The 20,816-nt window shown below is 43.4% G+C and overlaps 1 long non-coding RNA gene and 1 other non-coding gene across 2 annotated transcripts in view; one reads left to right on the forward strand and one right to left on the reverse strand.

The window, feature by feature from the left end:
- Positions 1-392: 392 nt before the first annotated feature.
- LOC122454864 overlaps positions 393-20,816 on the reverse strand; it is a 28,554-nt gene continuing 8,130 nt past the window's right edge. Inside the window, exon 3 of the long non-coding RNA XR_006273545.1 lies at positions 393-446. This is a non-coding gene — a long non-coding RNA (uncharacterized LOC122454864). The remainder of the gene's footprint in view (positions 447-20,816) is intronic.
- Positions 8,162-8,234, forward strand: TRNAR-GCG. Its single transcript has one exon. It is a non-coding gene; the product is annotated as a tRNA-Arg (tRNA).

The following is a 20,816-nucleotide window of genomic DNA, read 5'->3' on the forward strand; positions in this document are numbered from 1 at the left end:
GCTAAAACAGGCGAAAGTACTAAGCATCTGGATACGGCAGGTCCTGGACACACAAATGGGATCCAGATAAATAACCAGCACCAAGCAGAACGAAGCAAGTTCCAAGGCGACGAAGATGTGGGATGTTGTGCAAAAACAAAGGCAAGATAACTCTGACCAGGCAGATCAGGGAAGGCTTCCTGGAGGTAGGGGCTCCTTGCCTCCCTTTCAAGACTCAGCAGTGCCACTTCCTCCAGGAAGACTTCCGTGCCTGCTCAGCTGGGTCAGGCCCCTCTACAGGGCTTCCACCAGCCCCTGGGGCTTCTTCCCTACTGCCTTGGGGTATAAATCTCTGTAGGTCCATCACTGCTGCTAAAATGCATGGGGGGCAGAGATGGTGTCGCCTTACCTCTGAGTCCCCACAGTCCCATGTGAATGACACATCCTAGTCGTGGAGTAAACAGCTCCTGTATTGGGGGTTATAATTAAAACATGCTGTGATTTCCCCACACCGCTCTCAGGGCACCACCCCATTTCTCCAAGGAATGCAGATTCTTGAAAGAAGTGATCTACTCTTACTCAGTTGAATTGCTGCCTCCCACCCCCTCCAGAAGCCATTCCATCAGCTTTGGCTCAGTCAGCTCCAGCCAGCCGCTCTTGACAAGGTCACCACTGCCCTCCATGCTGCTAAACCAAATGGTCACACTCGGTCCGCATGGTACCAGACCCCTCAGCAGCCTACAGTTCAGCCAACCACTCCCCATTCTTCAGACGGCTTCCAGGAGGCCACAGGGCCAAAGTTTTTTTTTAAATCCTTTGCACTAGTCAGCAATCTTTTTTCTGGTCACTCCCCATCTCTCCACGTCTGGACATAGAACAACCCCAGGGTTCATGTCTTGGACCTCTTCTCAATTTACACTCACCCATTTGGTGACATCAACTTTACAAGTCCTTTCAAAGCTACATGACACTGACTCCCAAATTTATATCACCATCCCCTGCACTCTGACTCCATCTACCCAAACACCTGCTTGATCTCCTCACGGGGTCCCTAACAGGCACCTGACTCTTAAGCTCTCCAAAACCACGCCCCGAACGTCCTCCCCAAACCTGTCCCCTCACCGGGCAAACGGTTACAGCCCGGGCTAAAGTCCAGAGTCCATCCTGACCTCTCTCTTCTCCCACACCTGACACCCACTCCGTCAGTCCATCCTATCGGATCTACCTTTAAAGTCATTGCAGACACAACCAGTTACCACCACCTCCTCTGTCACCTCCCTGGACCGAGAGCCTTCCATCGAGGCTTTCCCTGTCTACCCCGGAGTCTGCTCCCACTAGGCATTCTGACTGTTTGAAACATAAGTGAGAACTCAGCTATATTCTACTCAAAGCCCTCAGTCACTCAGAGTAAAAGCCAAAGACCCTGCGATGGCCTGGATGCTCACAGGTGGTCTGGACTCCATTAACTTTCTGACCTCACCTCCATCACTCTTCATCTCTCTTGCTCTCCACTGGCCTGCACTTTTGTTTTCAATTTACCAGGGACACGCAGGCCTCAGGGCCTTTGCACCTCCTGCTTCCTCTCTCTGCTGTACCCGCCCCCCTCCCCAATATCTGCATGAGGTACTGCCTCCGCTCCGTGAGCCCAGCTCCTCCCCACCTCTTTTTACATTAAAACACAGATAACGTCGATGAAATAAACTAATTTCTTTAAAAACACAGCAACTGAAATTGACATAAAAGCAAGCAGAAAAATCTCAGCAGTTGTGTCTATTAAAGATTAAATCTGTACCTTAAAACCTTCCTTCCCTCCTGCCTCTTCCCCTGTCTCTCCCCACCCCAAGCAAAAACAAAAACAAACCTTTAGGTCCAGAAGAATTCACTGATGAATTTTCCCCAACATTTAAGGAAAAAATGATACCAATTTTACACAATTTTAAACTCTTACAGGAAACAGAGAAAGAGGGAGCATGTCCTAACTCATTTGATAAAAGGACAAATACAATGATACACTTGATCTTAGACAAAAGGCCAAGAAGTGATAGGACAAATAATGCTCATAACTATACCTGATGAAGATACTATAAGAAAAAAAATGACAGCCCTTTATCCCTCATGAACACAGAGGTGAAAATCCTAAACAAATTATTAGAAAACTTTATATCACAATGTATTCAAAGGAAGATACACCATGACCAAGTGGAATTTATTCTAGTAAAGTATACTTGCCTTCTTCTTCAGCAACTGATGTACCGGTGTGGAATGATCTCCAGCATATAGTAGAGGGTGACAGAGTAAAAGAGTATCTATAGTATATTGCATTTGGTGTAAAAGAAAGTGAAAATTAAAAAAATATACACTCATCTGCTCCTCTGCACAAAAAGGAACAGGAAAGATAAAGCAGGGACCAGTAACACTGATTACTGTACTAGCTTTCTAGGACTGTCATCACAAAGTACCACAAACTGAGGGGCTCAAACTACTGACATTGATTTCCTCACCAATCTGGGGGATGGAAGTCCAAGATCAAGGTGTCAGCAGGGCTGGATTCTTCTGAAGCCTCTCTCCTTGGCTTGTAGGTGGCCACCTTCCCTCGGAGGTACGTCTGTGCTTTGATCTCCTCTTTGAGAAGGGCACTAGTCCTACTGGATTAGGGGCCCATCCATCTGACCTCATTTTAACGTAGTTACATCTTTAAAGGCTCTGTCTCTGAATACAGCCACAATCTGAGGTACTGAGGGTTAGGACTTTAACATAGGACTTGGAAGTTTTGCAGTTCAGTCTGTAACAGTTACCTACAGGGCTTGGGTTAGAATGCGGTGGGAAGGATGGAGGGAATGGCAGATGGCAGGATAACATTTCTGAGTATGTGTGTGTGTTAGTCACTCAGTCATGTCTGACTCTTTGCAAACCCAGGGACTGTAGCCCACCAGGTTCCTCTGCCCATGGGATTCTCCAGGCATGAATATTGGGCTGGATATCCATTTCTTTCTCCAGGGGACCTTCCCCACCCAGGAATGGAACCTGGGTCTCCTACATTGCAGGCAGATTCTTTACCATCTGAGCTACCGGGAAGCCCTTCTCTGAGTACAGTATTTTATGTAATCCATATTAATGTTTCACATTCTCAAAAAAGAAGAAAATCAACGAGGATGGAGGGAAAGACCTAAATTAGAATAGAAATAAAACAAGAGCTGTATTTAAAACAAATAACTACACTGAATGGAGAGAACTAAGTAACTTTTGGACACAGTATTTGCATTACATGCCCACAGACAATAAAAAAAAAAAAAAAGAATTTGAAGCAAACATGGAATTCTAATTAGCAAGCTCCTGTCTTTGCAGAGGTGGTTGCTGTTGTTCGGCTGCTGAGTCGTATCCAGCTCCTTGCGACCCCGTGGACTGCAGCTGCCGCCCGTGGGGTCACAAAGAGTCGGGCACATCTTAGCAACTGAACAATAACAACCACCACTTCTGCAGAAAGGAAGCTTACTAGTTAGAATTCAGGGTGGGTTAGCAATTTTGAAACTACTCTCCGCACATTCTAGGATGGGACAAATAAGTGAGTAGATTATTGATAACAGGAGCCAGGCTTTCCACTGCTGAGAAGGGAGTTACAAATACGGAGAGAGGGAGGGGGACTTCCCTGGTGGCCCAGTGGCTAAGACTCCAGGCTCCCTATGCAGGCTGCCCAGGTTTAATCCCAGGTCAGGGAATTAGATCCCACAGGCCACAGCTGAGAGTTTGCATGCTGCAGTGAAGATCCTGCATGCCACAACAGAGATCAAAATCCTGCATGTGGCAACTAAGACCCAGTGCAGTCAAACAGAGAAATTAATTAAAAATATAAATATCTTAAAAATACAAATATGCAAAGAGGGAAAGAACATGAATATGAGATACTGTTGGAAATTGGAGTCATTAGCGTGAACTCATAGTTTTTAATATATGTATAGATAGTTAAATACAGAAATAAGTGTAAAGGCACGTGGACATGTATGTATGTGTGTGTGTGTACAAAATTTCCCAGATCTGTTGATAACAGAGCTGAGTAGCAACGAGCATACACAAAGATGAGATCTTGTTTTATAAATAATATTCTCCACTCAAAGGAATCACTGGCTGATTCCACTGGTGCAGGGGAAGCACAGATGAACAACTTATGGCAAAAAGTAAGAAAATGTTCAAAAACATGATGGAGGCATGTCAAAAGTACAAGAACCAGACCAAAGGGGCCTCCACTTGGCCAGTCTGGGACAATTCAAACATCAAATAAATAATGACAAGTGATTATAACCTAAAGAATAAAGTAAGACTCTGAGTCCATATGATTCATAAATAAATGAAAAGAAGGACTCCCTTACAGCAGAAAGTCAACTAATAAAGGTAGAAAGAATGACATCATTAGAAAATCACTATTTGGTAGTAGTGATAATAATAATAACAACCCATTCTATCAGTAGAGTAGAAGCATAGAATAAAAACCATTTTAAAACATAAGTGGCCTGTGCCCTTTAAAAGTATCAGTGCCATAAAACAGGAGACTGAATGAAGAGGCATGATAAATTTGTCCAGTAGATGACCTTGGGTTTCCTTCTAGAATAAAGGACATTATAGGGACAATTTGTGAAATGGTGAAATCTAAACAAAGATTTAGATAATAGTTTTGCACCAATATTCATTTCCTGATTTTGATGACTGGACCATGGAGACATATACATATGTATAGATGGATGGATAGATATAGATACATAAATATATTGATATGTATCTCTCTATATATATGTGTATATATGAGAAATTCTTATTTTTAGGAAGTACAAACTCTGAAATATTTAGAGATAAAGAACCATCATATCTACATCTTACTGTTGAATAATTCAGGAGAGAGAAAGAGAGGGACAGAGAAATGTAAATGTAGCAAAATATTAGCATTTGAGGAGTTTGGATGAATAGTATCTGAAAATTACTTGTACTGTTCTTACAATCTTTCTGTACATCTTCATTGTTGTTATTCAGCTGTACAGTTGTGTCTGACTCTGCGACCCCATGGACTGTACATCTTAAATTTTGTTAAATAATTACTCAATGTAGTAAATAGGATACCATTCTTGACACTTTCCATCTCCTCCCTGTGCTTTATTTTCTTCTGTAGCAGATATCAACATATATCAGTGTAGTGTATTTTACTAATTTTGTTTGTTGCCTGTCTTCGCCTGCCAGAATATAAGCTCATGAGGGCAGGAAGTGGGATCTATTTTGTTCTCTGCTGTATCTCCAGCAACTAAAACAGAGGTTGCCACAGAATTTTAACAATAAACGTTTAAATAAATCATTTGCCCAGAGTGGTGCTCAACATATATTTGTTGAGTGAATTAGTCGGGGGGAAATGAATGTGAAGTTGGGCTTGAGCACAGCGTTCATGTGGCCTCAAGTTTAACATCTGAATGCAAACGTTAATGGAAGCATCCTCCACATTCCACCGGACTTCCCAGGCGGCTCAGTAAAGAACCCTCCTGCCAACTAGTACAGCCACTATGGAGAACAGTGTGGAGATTTCTTAAAAAACTGGAAATAGAACTGCCATATGACCCAGCAATCCCACTTCTGGGCATACACACCGAGGAAACCAGATCTGAAAGAGACACATGCACCCCAATGTTCATTGCAGCACTGTTTATTATAGCCAGGACATGGAAGCAACCTAGACGCCCATCAGCAGATGAATGGATAAGGAAGCTGTGGTACATATACACCATGGAATATTACTCAGCCGTTAAAAAGAATTCATTTGAACCAGTCCTAATGAGATGGATGAAACTGGAGCCCATTATACAGAGTGAAGTAAGCCAGAAAGATAAAGACCAATACAGTATACTAACGCATATATATGGAATTTAAAAAGATGGTAACAATAACCTTATATGCAAAACAGAAAAAGAGACACAGAAATACAGAACAGACTTTTGAACTCTGTGGGAGAAGGTGAGGGTGGATATTTCAAAAGAACAGCATGTATACTATCTATGGTGAAACAGATCACCAGCCCAGGTGGGATGCATGAGACAAGTGCTCGGGCCTGGTGCACTGGGAAGACCCAGAGGAATCGGGTGGAGAGGGAGGTGGGAGGGGGGATCGGGATGGGGAATACGTGTAAATCTATGGCTGATTCATATCAATGTATGACAAAACCCACTGAAATGTTGTGAAGTAATTAGCCTCCAACTAATAAAAAAAAAAAAAAAAAAAAAGAACCCTCCTGCCAGTGCAAGAGATGCAGTTTCAATCCCTGGGTCGGGAAGAGGCCCCGGGAGGAGGAAATGGCAACTCACTCCAGTACTCTTGCCTGGAGAATCCCACAGACAGAGGAGCCTGGCAGGCCACAGTCCATGGGGTCGCAAAGAGTCGGACACAACTGAGCTACTGAGCACACACACACACACACACACACACACACCCCACATCCTGTCCCTGGAGCTTGCTCTCCAGTGCTGCTGCCTAAACCTGGCTTTGATGAGTCTATTCCCACCTCCACGAGGAGTGAGGGCACTGTTGGCCCCAGAAGAAATGTCTGCAACTTAGCTCTCCTTAGCTCCCAAGGTGAAGTGGAAAAAAATTCTCAAGCAGCCCCCAGAACTCACCAAGATCCAATCACAATCCCAGGACTATGAGCCAAACCTCCCCAAATAGTCTCTCGAGTGTACTCACTGCTTCTCCTCGTAGGCATGACTGGAGGGCAAAGGAAGATCTAAGAATGCCTGGTTTCCAGCACGGTTTGGGGAACAACTTGGGAAGATGCAAAGGGAACCAAGGAAGTTAAGGTAGCAGGAAAAAATACCTGCTCCCTCCTCTCCCTGTCTCCCCTCCCTTCCAGAAAATTTGTAATTCCTGGTGTTTTAGCATTCCTAGTCAGTTTCTCATTATAACCTCCACTCCTATTTTAAAACAGTTGTTCTCTAATTTGTAGGGCTGTGAGACTCACCTTAACTGATATGCAGAGTACATCATGAGAAACGCTGGGCTGGATGAAGCACAAGCTGGAATCAAGATTGCTGGGAGAAATATCAGTAACCTCAGATATGCAGATGACACCACCCTTATGGCATAAAGTGAAGAGGAACTAAAGAGCCTCTTGATGAAAATGAAAGAGGAAAGTGAAAAATTTGGCTTAAAGCTCAACATTCAGAAAACTAAGATCATGGCATCTGTCCCATCACTTCATGGCAAATAGACTGGGAAACAGTGGAAACAGTGGCTGACTTTATTTTGGGGGGCTCCAAAATCACTGCAGGTGGTGATTGCAGCCATGAAATTAAAAGACACTTACTCCTTAGAAGGAAAGTTATGACCAACCTAGATAGCATATTAAAAAGCAGAGACATAACTTTGTCAACAAAGGTCAGTCTAGTCAAGGCTATAGTTTTTCCACTGGTCATGTATGGATGTGAGAGTTGGACTGTGAAGAAAGCTGAGTGCCAAAGAATTGATGCTTTTGAACTGTGATGTTGGAGAAGACTCTTGAGAGTCCCTTGGACTGCAAGGAGATCCAACCAGTCTATCCTAAAGGAGATTAGTCCTGGGTGTTCATTGGAAGGACTGATGCTGAAGCTGAAACTCCAATACTTTGGCCACCTCCTGTGAAGAGTTGACTCATTGGAAAAGACCCTGATGCTGGGGGGGATTAAGGGCAGGAGGAGAAGGGGACGACAGAGGATTAGATGGTTGGATGGCATCATCGACTCAATGGACATGGGTTTGGGTGGACTCTGGGAGTTGGTGATGGACAGGGAGGCCTGGCGTGCTGCGGTTCACAGGGTCTCAAAGAGTCGGACACGACTGAGTGACTGAGCTGAACTGAATGGTCTAAAATTTCCTATATTTGGTGGAAAATGTTAAGTTACAAAGAGAGAAACTAAACAAACTCTAAGCAGGATAAATACAAAGAAAATGACACCCAAGAACCTCATAATGAAAAGGCTAAAAGTCAAGACAGAAATTCTTGAAAGCTGTCAAGAAAAATGGTACCTTACATAGAAAGGAAAAAGAATAAAATTAAATAATGCCTTTTCATCAGAAGCAGTGATGATCAGAATGTATTAAAATTGCGTTTTCAAAGTACACAAAGAAAAATAAAACTACCAACTAAAAAAAAAACTGTTCTTCCAGAATGAAAACAGGGACTTCCCTGGTGGTCCAGTGGCTAAGACTCTGCACTGCGAATGCTGGGGGCCTGGGTTCCATTCCCAGTCAGGGAACTAGATCCCACATGTAGCAACTAAGAGTTCACCTGCTACAACTAAAGATCCGCATGCTGCAGCTAAGACCTGACGTAACCAAAAATATATATAAATATATGTGTATATTTTTTTAATGAAAGCAAAAAAGCCAAAAAAAAAAGAGAAAGAAAGAGCTCAACATTAAAAGAAATGCTAAAGGAATCTGAAGGGAAATGACACCAGATGGTAATTTATTTCTATAGGAAAGAATAAAGAATAAAATGCACCAGAAAAGGCCATCATGTGGGTAAATTTTAGGATGTATTTATTTCTTGTCTTAATGTCTTTAAAAGGCATATAATTGCTTAAAGCAAAACAACAACACTGTATTATTAAGTTTATAATGAATACAGATGTAATATATGTGATAGCATTAAAGGAAACCATTGTCCCAAGGTTCTTCTACTTTACCTGAAATTTGTATAGAAATACAAATCCTAAGCAGATAAAGATGCCTAGTGTAATCTCTAGGACAACCATTGAAAACAATGTTAATATATATAGCTATAAAGATGAATTTAAATAAAACATCAGAAAATTTGGTTAACACAGAAAAAGAGAAACAGAACAACAAGAAGAAATACACAGAAAACAAATATCAAAATCATAGACCTAACCCCTACCAAATTAGTAATCAGTTTTTTTAAAAAATGAGTCACACAGTAAAATCAAAAGGCAAAGATTGTCAGACTAGATCAAAATGCAAAATCCAGCTAAATGCTGTCTGCAATAGATGTACTTTAAGTGCAAAGACTGTTTGAAAGTAAAGTCATGGCGTAAAAGGTACCATGCATATAGTGAGCACAAGAAATTTGGAGTGGCTCTATTATTATTATACAAAATAGGCCTTACAAAAAGAAGCCGTACTGAAGTGAAATTCATAATGATAAAAGAATCAATCAAGCAGAAAGATGTAAAAATTATGAACATGTGTGCGTTTAAAATCGGGGCTTCAAAATAGAAAACAAAAACTAATAGAACTAGAGAAAGGAAAGCTGCCACTGGAGGCTCACGGGCAAAGAATCCACCTGCCAATGCAGGCGACATGGATTTGATCCCTGATCAGGGAAGGAGCAACTAAACCCCTGCACCCCAACTGTTAAAACCCATGTGCCCCAACTCTAGAGCCTGCGCTCTAGAGCCCAGGAGCCACAGCTGTGAGTCCACGTGTACGACATTTGAAGCCCGCTTGCCCTAGAGCAAATGTTCTGCAACAAGAGAAACCACCGCCGTGAGAAGCCGGCACCCCACAGCTAGAGCGTGGCCCCCTCTCTTTCTCTAGAGCAAGCCTCCTCGCAGCAAGGAAGACCCAGCACAGCCAAAAATAAATGAACTAACTAAATTGTTAAAAAAGAAAAGGAAGTTTTAAACCAAATCCCTTATAAAAATACACAAAATCCTTGATAAATATTAGCAATCAATTCTAGCAATATATAAAAATGATAATACATCATAACCAACTAGAGTTTATTCTAGAAATGAAACAGTTTAAGATTTGAAAATCAATCAGTGTAAGTTACCATATTAATAGAACAAAGAAGAAAGCTGACATAATTATCTAAATAGATGCAGAGAAAGCATTTGAAAAATTTCAGCACTCATTCTTGATTAAAAACTCAGCAAACAGAAAGAAATTGCCTCATCCTGCAAAAGGGTATCTACAAAAAAAAAAAGAAAACTATAGCTAACATCATACTTGGACTTTCCTGGTGGCTCAGTGGTAAAGAATCCACAGGCGACAATCCATGGGGTCACGAAAGAATCAGACATGACTTAGGAACTAAACAACAACAACATCATACATCATGGTGAAAGACTAAATGCTTTCCCCCTGATAAACAACCCAAATGTCTATCAGTGGTAGAATGGATAAATAAATCTTAGTATGGTCATACAACAGAAACGACAGATCAATGAGCAAATATTGATAAAGGAACCATTGAAATATGCAACAAAAGGATGAATCTCATGAAACCAGATACAAATTTTTACATACTATATGAGTCCATTCCCATAAAGCTCAAAAATAAACAAGCAATTAAGCCACAGTGATAGAAGTCAGGATAGAGGGTACATTTGAAGGAAACAATGGCTTCTGGGGTGTTGATAATTTTCTATTGCTTGATATATGTGGTGGTTATACAAATAGGTTGGCTTTTAAGAAATTCATTAATTTATACCATTGTGGTCTGTGTATATTTTTCTATGTATGTTACATCTCAATTTTTAAAGTTACTTTAAAAATGATGGTGCCTCCACTCTATAAAATGCCAAGTAACCATTTTTTAATGAGGTAGCTTTTCCTACATGTACTAATTTGAAAATCTCCTCAAGACACCTTAAGGGAAAATAACAAAAAAAAAATCATATAGCATGATAGTACATTTTAGAATGGGCTATTTATTATGCATGTAAGTGCTGTGTGTGTATACACACATTCACATACATTTTAGATGGATAGATAGGTATAGAAAGATAGATATTAAATTGAAAGTTTTGAATGAAGCATGAAGATAGAATAAATTTGAAATTCAAAAATGAGAGTCCCAACCGAGATAAAAATTTTCAAAGGAAATACTATGTCAGTGGCATATCATAGTACCAAGTGTGGCCCCATGAGAGTAGTCCACTCTGGGTGCAGACAATTGTCTATACATAATTTGAAAACAATAATAAAGCTAAGTAGGCATTACTCTGCTTTTTATTAACACCATGCATTGGCCATTCTAAATAATGCTAGTAATAAAATACTCCTCCTGGAGGGGGGAAATCTTTTTTTGATCTAAGTTCTAAATAATTGCTACTATCACATTTGAGCTTTAATAATATGTAGGCAAGTTTAAAAATTAGCACATTTTATAATGTACCCTTTATAAAATATTGTATCCTACAAGGAAGTTAATGCAAAGAACTTCCAGTTAAATGGTTTGCACCCACAACACATAAACTCAGTTCCATGTGTTCATTTGGAAAGTAAGTTCATAATGGTGGGAATTATTCAAGCTCGCAAACTGAGAGATATGGTGTCTTTGACATGAGCATATTTTAGCTCATGAATAAAAGGTTTTACTGAATTTAAATGTACTTAACATTGGGCTTCCCTGGTGGCTCAATGGTGAGGAATCTGCCCGCCAATGCAGGAGACACAGGTTTGATCCCTGGTCTGGGACGATCCCACATGCTATGGGGCAACTAAGCCCTTGCATCACAGCTATTGAGCCTGTGCTCTCGAGCTCAGGAACCCCAGCTACTGAAGCCGGTGCTCACTAGAGCTGGTGCTCTGCAACGAGAGAAACCACGGCAATGAGAAGCCCATGGACCACAATTAGAGAGTAGCCCCCTCTCTCCTCAACTAGAGAAAAGCCCACACAACAGCCAGGATCCAGCACAGTCAAAAACAAATAAATAAAATTATTTTTTAAAATGTACTTAACATTGGTAAGTTTTTTTTTATGGTTGTTAGTTTTTAAGAACAAAATAGCAGCCAAGAAAACAATTATCACTGATTATTATGTGATCATAACTAAACATTTTATTATACAGAAGAAGTGTTAAAAATCATTGACTTTGGGTGTTAACTACTCTAAGTATGCTACTGACCACAAGGATACTATAAAGATTCAAAAAGAAAATATATACAAAACTTATGGCATAGTGCCTAGTATATAGTAGATGCTCAATTTATGGTAGCTTTTGTTATTAACATTCATAAGTGATTGATCCCCATTCATCCTCTTAAACCATGTATCAATTTCCATCCTTTGAGAAGCTGAGATTCAAACTGAAATCAAAATTTCAACCATGTGCCAAGCCCTGTGATTAGAGTCTTATATGCATTGTCTAATTTATTACTCACAGAAACTCTAAGAGCACTATTTTTATTCCTAGCTAATGTATGACAAAACTACAGAGCTTTTCCTCAAACTTGTTTTCTTCAACTCATTCACCTAATGTGAAAGTGTTAGTAGTTCAGTCATGTCCAACTCTTTGCAGCCACATGGACTGCAGCCTGCCAGACTCCTCTGTCCATAGAATTCTCCAGGCAAGAATACTGGAGTGGGTAGCCATTCCCTTCTCCAAGGGATCCTCCCAACCCAGGGATTGAACTCAGGTCTCTTGAATTGCAGGCAGATTTTTTACCATCCAAGAAATGTAATGATCAAACCTATGTTCCTTGATATTAATCCTTCACTCTTTCTATGTAACCATCCTGCAATTGTTATACCGTCATCATCAACAACAACATCATCACTACTACCGTTTATGAGCATCACATACCAGATACTCCCAGGCTTTGTTTTACATTGTCCATATGAGACAATTGTGGGGGGCTTCCCTGGTGGCTCAGAGGAAAAGAATCTGCCTGCCAGTGCAGGAGACACGAGTTCAATCCCTGATCTGGGACGATTCCACGTGCCATGGAGCAACGAAGGCTGTGCGTGCACCACAACTATTGTGCCCGTGCTCTATAGCCTGGGAGCCACAACTACTGAGCCTCGCGCTGCCACTGCTGAAGACTGCATGCCCTGGAGCCCGTGCTCCACAGCAAGAAAAGCCACCAACGAGAAGTCCATGCACCGCGACTGGACGGTTGCCCCTGCTTGCCACAACTAGAAAAAAAAAAAAAATCCTGGGCAGAAACAAAGACCCAGTACAGCAAAAAAAATAAGTAAATAAATTTTTTTAAAACACCATTTTTAACCCACATTTTACCACTTTCTTGGATCTCCCTTCCTTCATGCCGCTCATACATTTCATGGAGTCATTTTCCATCTGCTTAACGTATATATATCCTTCAGAGTTCTTTTAGTGAAGGTCTATTGGTGGCAATTTTTCTGGTTTTGTTTGTCTTAAATAAAAACTGCATTTAATCTCAATTGCTAAAAGATATTTTCACTTAGAATCCCAGTTTGATTTTTTTTTTCCTCTGCACATTTAAGATACCATCCCACTGTCTTCTGACTTCTATTGTCTCTGCTTAGAAGTCAACTGCCAGCATATATCTCCTTTGCGTGTGTGTGTGTGTTAGCCACTCAGTCATGTCCGACTCTGCTATTCCTTGAATTGTAGCCCACCAGGCTCCTCTGTCCATAGTATTCCATAGTATTCAGGCAAGAATACTGGAGTGGGTAGCCATTCCCTTCTCCAAGAGTTTTTCCCAAACCATGTCTCCCACACTGCAGGCAGATTCTTTACCACTGAGCCACCAGGGAAGCCCTTTATGTATTATCTATCTTTTCTTATAAAAGAAAACCTTCTTCTAGAATCTTTTGGTTTTGGTGCCCTGAGGTTTCATTGTGTTATGTTTTACTTCAATTTGCTTCTGGGAATTGTTCTTTCCTCAATTCTGGAAAGTTCTCAACTGTTACCCCTTCACACTACTGGCCTTGCCCCATTCCCCCACCCCCATGTCATCTCCCTCTCTCTCGTCTTTTCTTTTCTACTTCTCTTCTTTCTTTTTTTTTTTTTTAATATTTGCTTATTTATTTAGTTGTGCCAGGTCTTAGCTGTGGCATACAGAATCTTTTATCTTTGTTGAGTCATGCAAACTCTTAGCTGCTGCACATGAGATCTAGTTCCCTGACCAGGGATCAAACCCAGGCCCCCTGAATTGGAATACGGAATCCTAGCCACTGGATCACCAGGGAGCTCCCCTTCTTCTTTTCTTTCTTTTTGCAGTTGTGATTAGACTACATTTGGACTTCTTTCTTTATCTTTTAGGTCTCTTACACTCTTGTTCATATTTTCTGTATCTTTGTCTGTAAGCTACTTATCAGTAATTTCCTTATTTTTATCTTCAAATTCACTAATTCTTTTTTATTGAAGTATATAGTAGTTGATTTACAATGTTTCAGGTATACATTCAGTTATATATAACTGAATCACTTTGATGTACACCTAAAACATGTGTGTGTGCTTGTGTGTCTATGTGTGTGTATTCTTTTTCTGATACTAATTCTTTCTTAAACTTTTTGTAAACTATTATTAAGTCTGTCCATTGAGTCTTTAACTCCAATTCTAATATATTATTTACATTCCTAGGAGTTCATTTTCTAACCTACTTTCTTCCCACTCATTCCAAACTTCCTCTTATATCTTAAATATATTAAACACAATTTTGTGCATTTTTTGTATAATATTGATATCTGACGTTGTTGAAAGGCTGATTATGCAGTACCTGATTTTGCTTTCTCCCTCCCCATCTCATTGTCTTGTCTGTCTAGTGATTTTTACATTGAAGTTGCTCATTTTCCATGGAGAGATGGAAAGTGTTTAAAAGCCTGGGATGAAACAGTTTCCTCTGGAGAGCGTGTTTATTCTGTTCTGTAGGTACCTGGAGTCACCACCAGTCTGGGGCCACTTTAAAGTCTCAGCTTGAAATTCTTTGGGCTCCCAGGCTGCGTGAATTTGGGCTACAAACCCTCCTTGTCTACAGATTCTCAGAGGAAGCTTCATTTTCCCTCTCACCCAGCCCCACAGTCCAAGACAGACGTCTTCCCTCTCAGTCTCGGGAGGGGAGCATTGATTTCGAGTCCTGTCTCACAAGAGGGTGTGCCCTCCTGTACTCCTAACTTCAGAACCAACTTCTCATCTCGAGCAGGTCCTGAACTGTGTCCTCTGACGCCCTGTTCTCAGGATATATAAAGTCGGTTCTCACCTTCACCTGGTTCAACACGTGTCCCCAAGGCAAAAACAAGCTTCAGCCCTCTGCTGGCCTTCCTGAGTCTCCATCTTCACTCACAACCTGCCCTCATAGACCTTCTTTTCTCACCATCTCAAGGATGCATTTAAGATTTTTTTCAATCCAAGATTTGTAGTTTTTTCCAGTAAGAGAAGTGTCCATTTGGTCCACAGTGTTACCTGAAATAGAAGTTCCTGGGCCTCAATGTTCCTATCATTAAAACAGGCTACTACCCATGCCCCCTGGGATCATTGGGAAGACCAAATGGGCTAACAGTTTTTAAGATAATTAGTAAACCAGTGATGCTGTTGGGAGAAACCAGAGTCAAATACCTCAGAAAGCCATGAGGGTACACGTAGAGACGCACAGTCCAGGGCTCCACGTGGATCCAGCTGGGGGAAAGGCCGTCATTCCGTGCTCTCAACCCTCAGCATCTCAGTTCCCTGCAACTAAAGACTGGGGGACCCAGGCTTCAGAGACGAGGTGGTGTAGGAGCCGACCTTGAGGGGGCTTCAGGGGGAGCTGGGGAGAGGCTAAGGAAGAGCATTCCAAAACGGAATTGTGGACAAAGGTACATACACATGTCTTGGCCACTCAAGTCATGTTTGACTCTTTGTGATCCTCTGGACTGTAACACACCAGGCTCCTCGGCCCATTTGATTTTGACTGTAACACACCAGGCTCCTCAGTCCATGGGATTTTTCAGGCAAGAATACTGGAGTGGGTTGCCATTTCTTCCTCTAGGGGATTTTCCCAACCAGGGATAGACCCCGCATCTCCTGTGTCTCCTGCATTGCAAGCGGATTCTTTACCCGCTTAGCCATTGGGAAAGCCAGACAAAAGCACAGAGGCCTGCAAAGAAACTTGCCCATGAGGGCAGTGAGGACTGAGGTTAGAAAGCGAGGCTGAGCTGGATGGTTGACGCCTCGATGGCCAGGCTCAGCAGTCCTCACTCTGTCCTCAGGCATTGGGAGTCCATGCACACTTGTGAGTGACGTCATCAGGGAAAATGGAGGAAATTTCTCTGTTTCACTCATCAGTTTATGTCCAATAGCAGGTTGCAGGCATGCAACAAACATTTGAGGAATGAATGGATAAGTGAATGAATGAATGAAGACCATTGGCGTGGTCTCTTTAAATTGTGGCCACATTATACGTCTTTGCTAGTTTAGTCTGGATTTGTTTGGAGCTACAAATGTGGATGGAATATTAAATAGCTTCAATAAACATTTCCAAGCATGCATTCAAATGTTCCAAGTGATCAATACTGTCATTGACAATGTACTGGCAGTTCCTGAATTCCCTTCTTGTCCTTGAAGAGCTTCTCTGGACATTCTCAGGCAATTCCCCGGACATCCAGTCACCTTCCTGACGAGCTTCATCTTGTTGCTGTCTTTTTCAGTCCAGTCCAGCTCCTCATCTGGGTGTTTGGGGAACAGATCCCATCCCCTAACTGATAGGATGAGCCCACAATCCAGGCTGAGCCTGCTGGTCACCATGATTGGTCCAGACATGGCCATAGGATGCGAGGCCAGTCAGGCCCTCCCCGAGAATGTCTTCTGGATAGACCCAATGGAGAAGAGTTGTCTTTGCTCTCAAGTCACTAGCTGAAAGCGTGTGATTCCAGAACTGTCTGGGGCAGTATATTCCTCCCCGTCTGTTCTGCACACACATGGAAGCAGCGTGCAGAGAGGAGCTGAGATGATTAAAAGATGGAGGGAGAGAGCCAGCCAGCAATGCTGTCCAAGCCTCCATCTCCAGGCATTCCGAGGTCATCAGTACCCTGTCCTGGAAGGTGTTTTACCACCTGAACTCTTTTACACCTCGACCCAACATGAGTTGGAATTCTCTCATTTGCAATCAAAAGGATTCAGCTAATTCAGAACACTCCGCATGACATGCTACTTTGAGATTATTCATTCACTCATTCATTTATTTATTCAACCATTTGTAGACTACGAAGGCAGTTTTCCACAAATTGCCTCAGGCAACTGGTAGCACAGAATTTTTCCAGATACCATCTCCACCTGCTCTTCTTCCAGAAGCCTGTATCTGTCAGGACCTCGGGCCAGGTGTGCTGGCTGTCAAGGGACATGTGAGATGATGGGAAAATAAGGATAATCTGGCCACCAAGCATCACCTGTGTGTGTGTGTGTTTGTGTGTGTGTGTGTGTGTTATATATTGTGAGTGTGCACAAGGAACTGCTGAGATTTTCCAAGCTACTCTGACTCTGAATTCCCACACCCACACACACTTCTACACACACACACACACACACACACACACACACACACACACACTTAGAAACCTGGGTGGGGGCAGCTTACCCTGAGGAGATGCCCGTGGTTCCACCAAGGTGCAATCCCCTCCTCTCCAAGTTCACCCAGCAAATATCACACCTTCCCCTCATCTTCCAAGGGAAAACACCAAGGCTCAGAGAGGTTCAGAATGTGCCCCAAATGACACAGCTACCAGGAGATGGAGCTGGACCCTGAGTCCAGGTTTCTCGGCTCGCATCCAGGGCATTTCTTCTGGAGACTGTGAGGTTTGCGGGTGAAGATGAAGGGGGAAGACCTGGATGCAGGCAGCACCCATTTGGATACTTACTGCTGAGTGACCCTCAGGTAATTACCCAACCTCTCTGAGCCACAGTGTCCACCTCTTTAGAGCAAGGGAATGTGTTTCGCCAGTGCCTGGTGCAGGTTAACCACTACCATATGGCGAATAGATGGGGAAACAGTGGAAACAGTGGCTGACTTTATTTTTGGGACTCCAAAATCACTGCAGATGGTGATTGCAGCCATGAAATTAACACATTCCTTGGAAGGAAAGTTATGACCAACCTAGACAGCATATTAAAAAGCAGAGACATTACTTTGTCAACAAAGGCCCGTCTAGTCAAGGCTATGGTTTTTCCAGTAGTCATGTATGGATGTGAGAGTTGGACTATAAGGAAAGCTGAGCACCGAAGAATTGATGCTTTTGAACTGTGGTGTTGGAGAAGACTCTTGAGAGTCCCTTGGACTGCAAGGAGATCCAACCAGTCCATCCTAAAGGGATCAGTCCTGATGTTGAAGGACTGATGTTGAAGCTGAAACTCCAATACTTTGGCCACCTGATGCAAAGAGCTGACTTACTTGAAAATACCCTGATGCTGGGAAAGATTGAGGGCAGGAGGAGAAGGGGATGACAGAGGATGAGCTGGTTGGATGGCATCACCGACTCGATGGACGTGAGTTTGAGTAAGCTCCGGGAGTTGGTGATGGACAGGGAGGCCTGGCGTGCTGCGGTTCACGGGGTTGCAAAGAGTTGGACACGACTGATCGACTGAACTTGTATTTACAAGACGAAGAGTAAATTGGTCAGGGTGGGGGTGGTTGTGGAAAGCGGTGGGGGGTGGGGGGTAGGACTATAAAGGGGAAGCACAGGGGGCTCCTTTGCCACAAGAGAAGAGTTCTGATCTAGACTGTGATGGTGGCCGTACGAATCTACACGTGTGATAAAACATCATAGAATTATAACCAAAAACAAGCCCAAAAGACCAGTGCAGGCCACAAGTGGCACAATCCAAGTGAGGATTTGTACTTTAGTTCATCACCTTGTGCCAACCAATTTCTTGGTTCTGATAATGGACAGAATTATGGTCACATTTCTCCATTGGAAGGAACTCAGTGATGACTAAATGAGACCACTCTTCTATTTTTGCAATGTCTTCTAAGTCATTATTTCAAAACAAAACTTGTTAAAGAAAAGAAGTATAGGCCGAAAAAAAAAAAAAAACAACCCCACAGAGGTACAGATGGTTCCTGTGACTTTGCAGTTACAGATATCTCGCAATATAACTTTCACTCATCACTACTTAGAAATGACAGTGGTTGGTAGATCTGGTCATTGGCTAGGGCTTGTAACTGACATGCATTCATAAAGAAGCCTGTGTTTTTCTGTATCCCACGTTTCTTTTCAAGTATCTTGATAGCTGTATTTCAGTATAATCAGCTCCCTTTGTAATCTTCCAGATTTATATTATGCACTAAGACCTTCTGCTTCCCCAGCTCCATAGCACAGAAAAGATTAGGAACCTTGTCTGGGGCATGGAATGTAAGCTAGCCATGGTCTAGATGAGGAAACTAAGGCCAAGGATGGGGGCTGGTTAGCAACATCACGAGGTCTCTGATCCCCAGACTCACCCAGAAGGAAGTATCTCTGCCAGAAAAAGAAGACAACTGTTCTCCCTATTTGCCACCAGCCACATCGGGGGGGAGGTGTTTACTCTGCCAGGTGGGGTCCGTCTGGGTCCACTCTGGGGCCGCACGGTGGCCTTTGAGACAGAGAACAATGCCACATTGTGGCCCTGGCCTCAGATAAAAGGGAAACTTGGCCCAACTGCCCAGGCAAGGGTGACTGTCCTCTTAATATTAATACACGGAGGGTGTGCCCCCTGCCCACACCCTCACCACTTTTGCCGTTGACGGTTGTATAGAATGTGATCCCACTGCCTTCTAATGGATGGTCAAAGGCCAGTGTGCCGGGCACTTTTATTGTCAGCTGCCTCAGTAATCTTTAACCTCCCACTGGCCAAAGGGCTGAAACCCAGAATGACAAAACAAACATGGGCTGGGCACCAGAGGAGTGATTGAAATGATCCGGGGCTGGAGGGAGCCAGCTCACCCCCTTCTCAGCTCACCCCCCAACCCTGGCCAGTCTGAATGCTGGGGGACAAACGCCCACCCCCCGGATGCCATCAACATCTCTCCCTTGCTGGTGGTGGGAAGCAGGACTCCTGGTAACAGTTGTTCGCTTGTCACCGCAGGTCCAGGGAAAGACAGCAAATGCCACGTTAGCCATGGTCACGCCCAGCCTCTGGCCAACGTGTGGGGACAGCTGGGCCCCTCCAGAAGCAAACATTTCCTCCGGGTCAATCAAGGAGGGAAAGAGGCTCAGCGGGCAGTGGGGTGTGTGTGCATCAGATGGGCTGGGGCTGACCCAGCCCCACCATTCACTTGAACCCCCTCTTGGAGCCTCCGTTTCCCGGCCTGTGAAACGGGGCCACTGACATCTCCTCTCAGCACCGGCACCATCTGCTGCCATTTGCAGAGCATGTGCCGCCGCCAAGGGCAGAATTGACTCCAATTCTCACAACTCTGGAGAAGTGGCCTCCACGCTCCCCGCTCTGCAAGCAAGAAACCGGAGCCCAGAGAGGTCGACTTGCCCAGTGGCGACACTGAGATCTGGACCAGGTCCCCATGATTCTGAAACGTTCCTCTTTCCACTCGATAGCACACGGCATGCCCTTTCAGCACGCAGGACCCCTTGCATGATGGCCGTGAGGTAGGAATCTTGGCTCCATTTCACAGATGAAGACACTGAGGCTCAGTCCCCGCAGAAAGGAGGAGTGAGTCCTGCCCAAAGCCCTCATCATTTGATTCCATGTCTTCTTACTTCCTCTCAGGCTGAGGAGGGGCTGCCCACACCCATGGGCGACACTTCTCGTCACTATCATGAGAAGCTATGGACACAGAGCCAGGGCCTGAATCTATTTCCAGGTGCAAAGACAGAGATCTAGGCGTCCCTAGTGGCCCCTGGTGACACGGGGCAGCTGTCCCTTTCAGTGGCCTTGCTCTCTGATCAGAGCTGTCGTCATTATGTGGGGAAAGGTCAGACAAGGAGAAAGCAATGGAATCCACTCCCCCAATTCTTGCCTCTGAGGTGCAGGAACTGTTAGTCGCTCAGTCGTGTTTGACTCTTTGAGACGCCATGGACTGGAGCCCACCAGGCTCCTCTGTCCGTGGGATTCTCCAGGCAAAAATACTAGAGTGGGTTGCCACTTCCTCCTCCAGGGGATCTTCCCGACCCAGGGATTGAACTCAGTTCTCCCGTG

This window comes from Cervus canadensis, chromosome 17, assembly GCF_019320065.1.
Source record: "Cervus canadensis isolate Bull #8, Minnesota chromosome 17, ASM1932006v1, whole genome shotgun sequence".
In the NCBI taxonomy this organism is placed as follows: domain Eukaryota; kingdom Metazoa; phylum Chordata; class Mammalia; order Artiodactyla; family Cervidae; genus Cervus; species Cervus canadensis.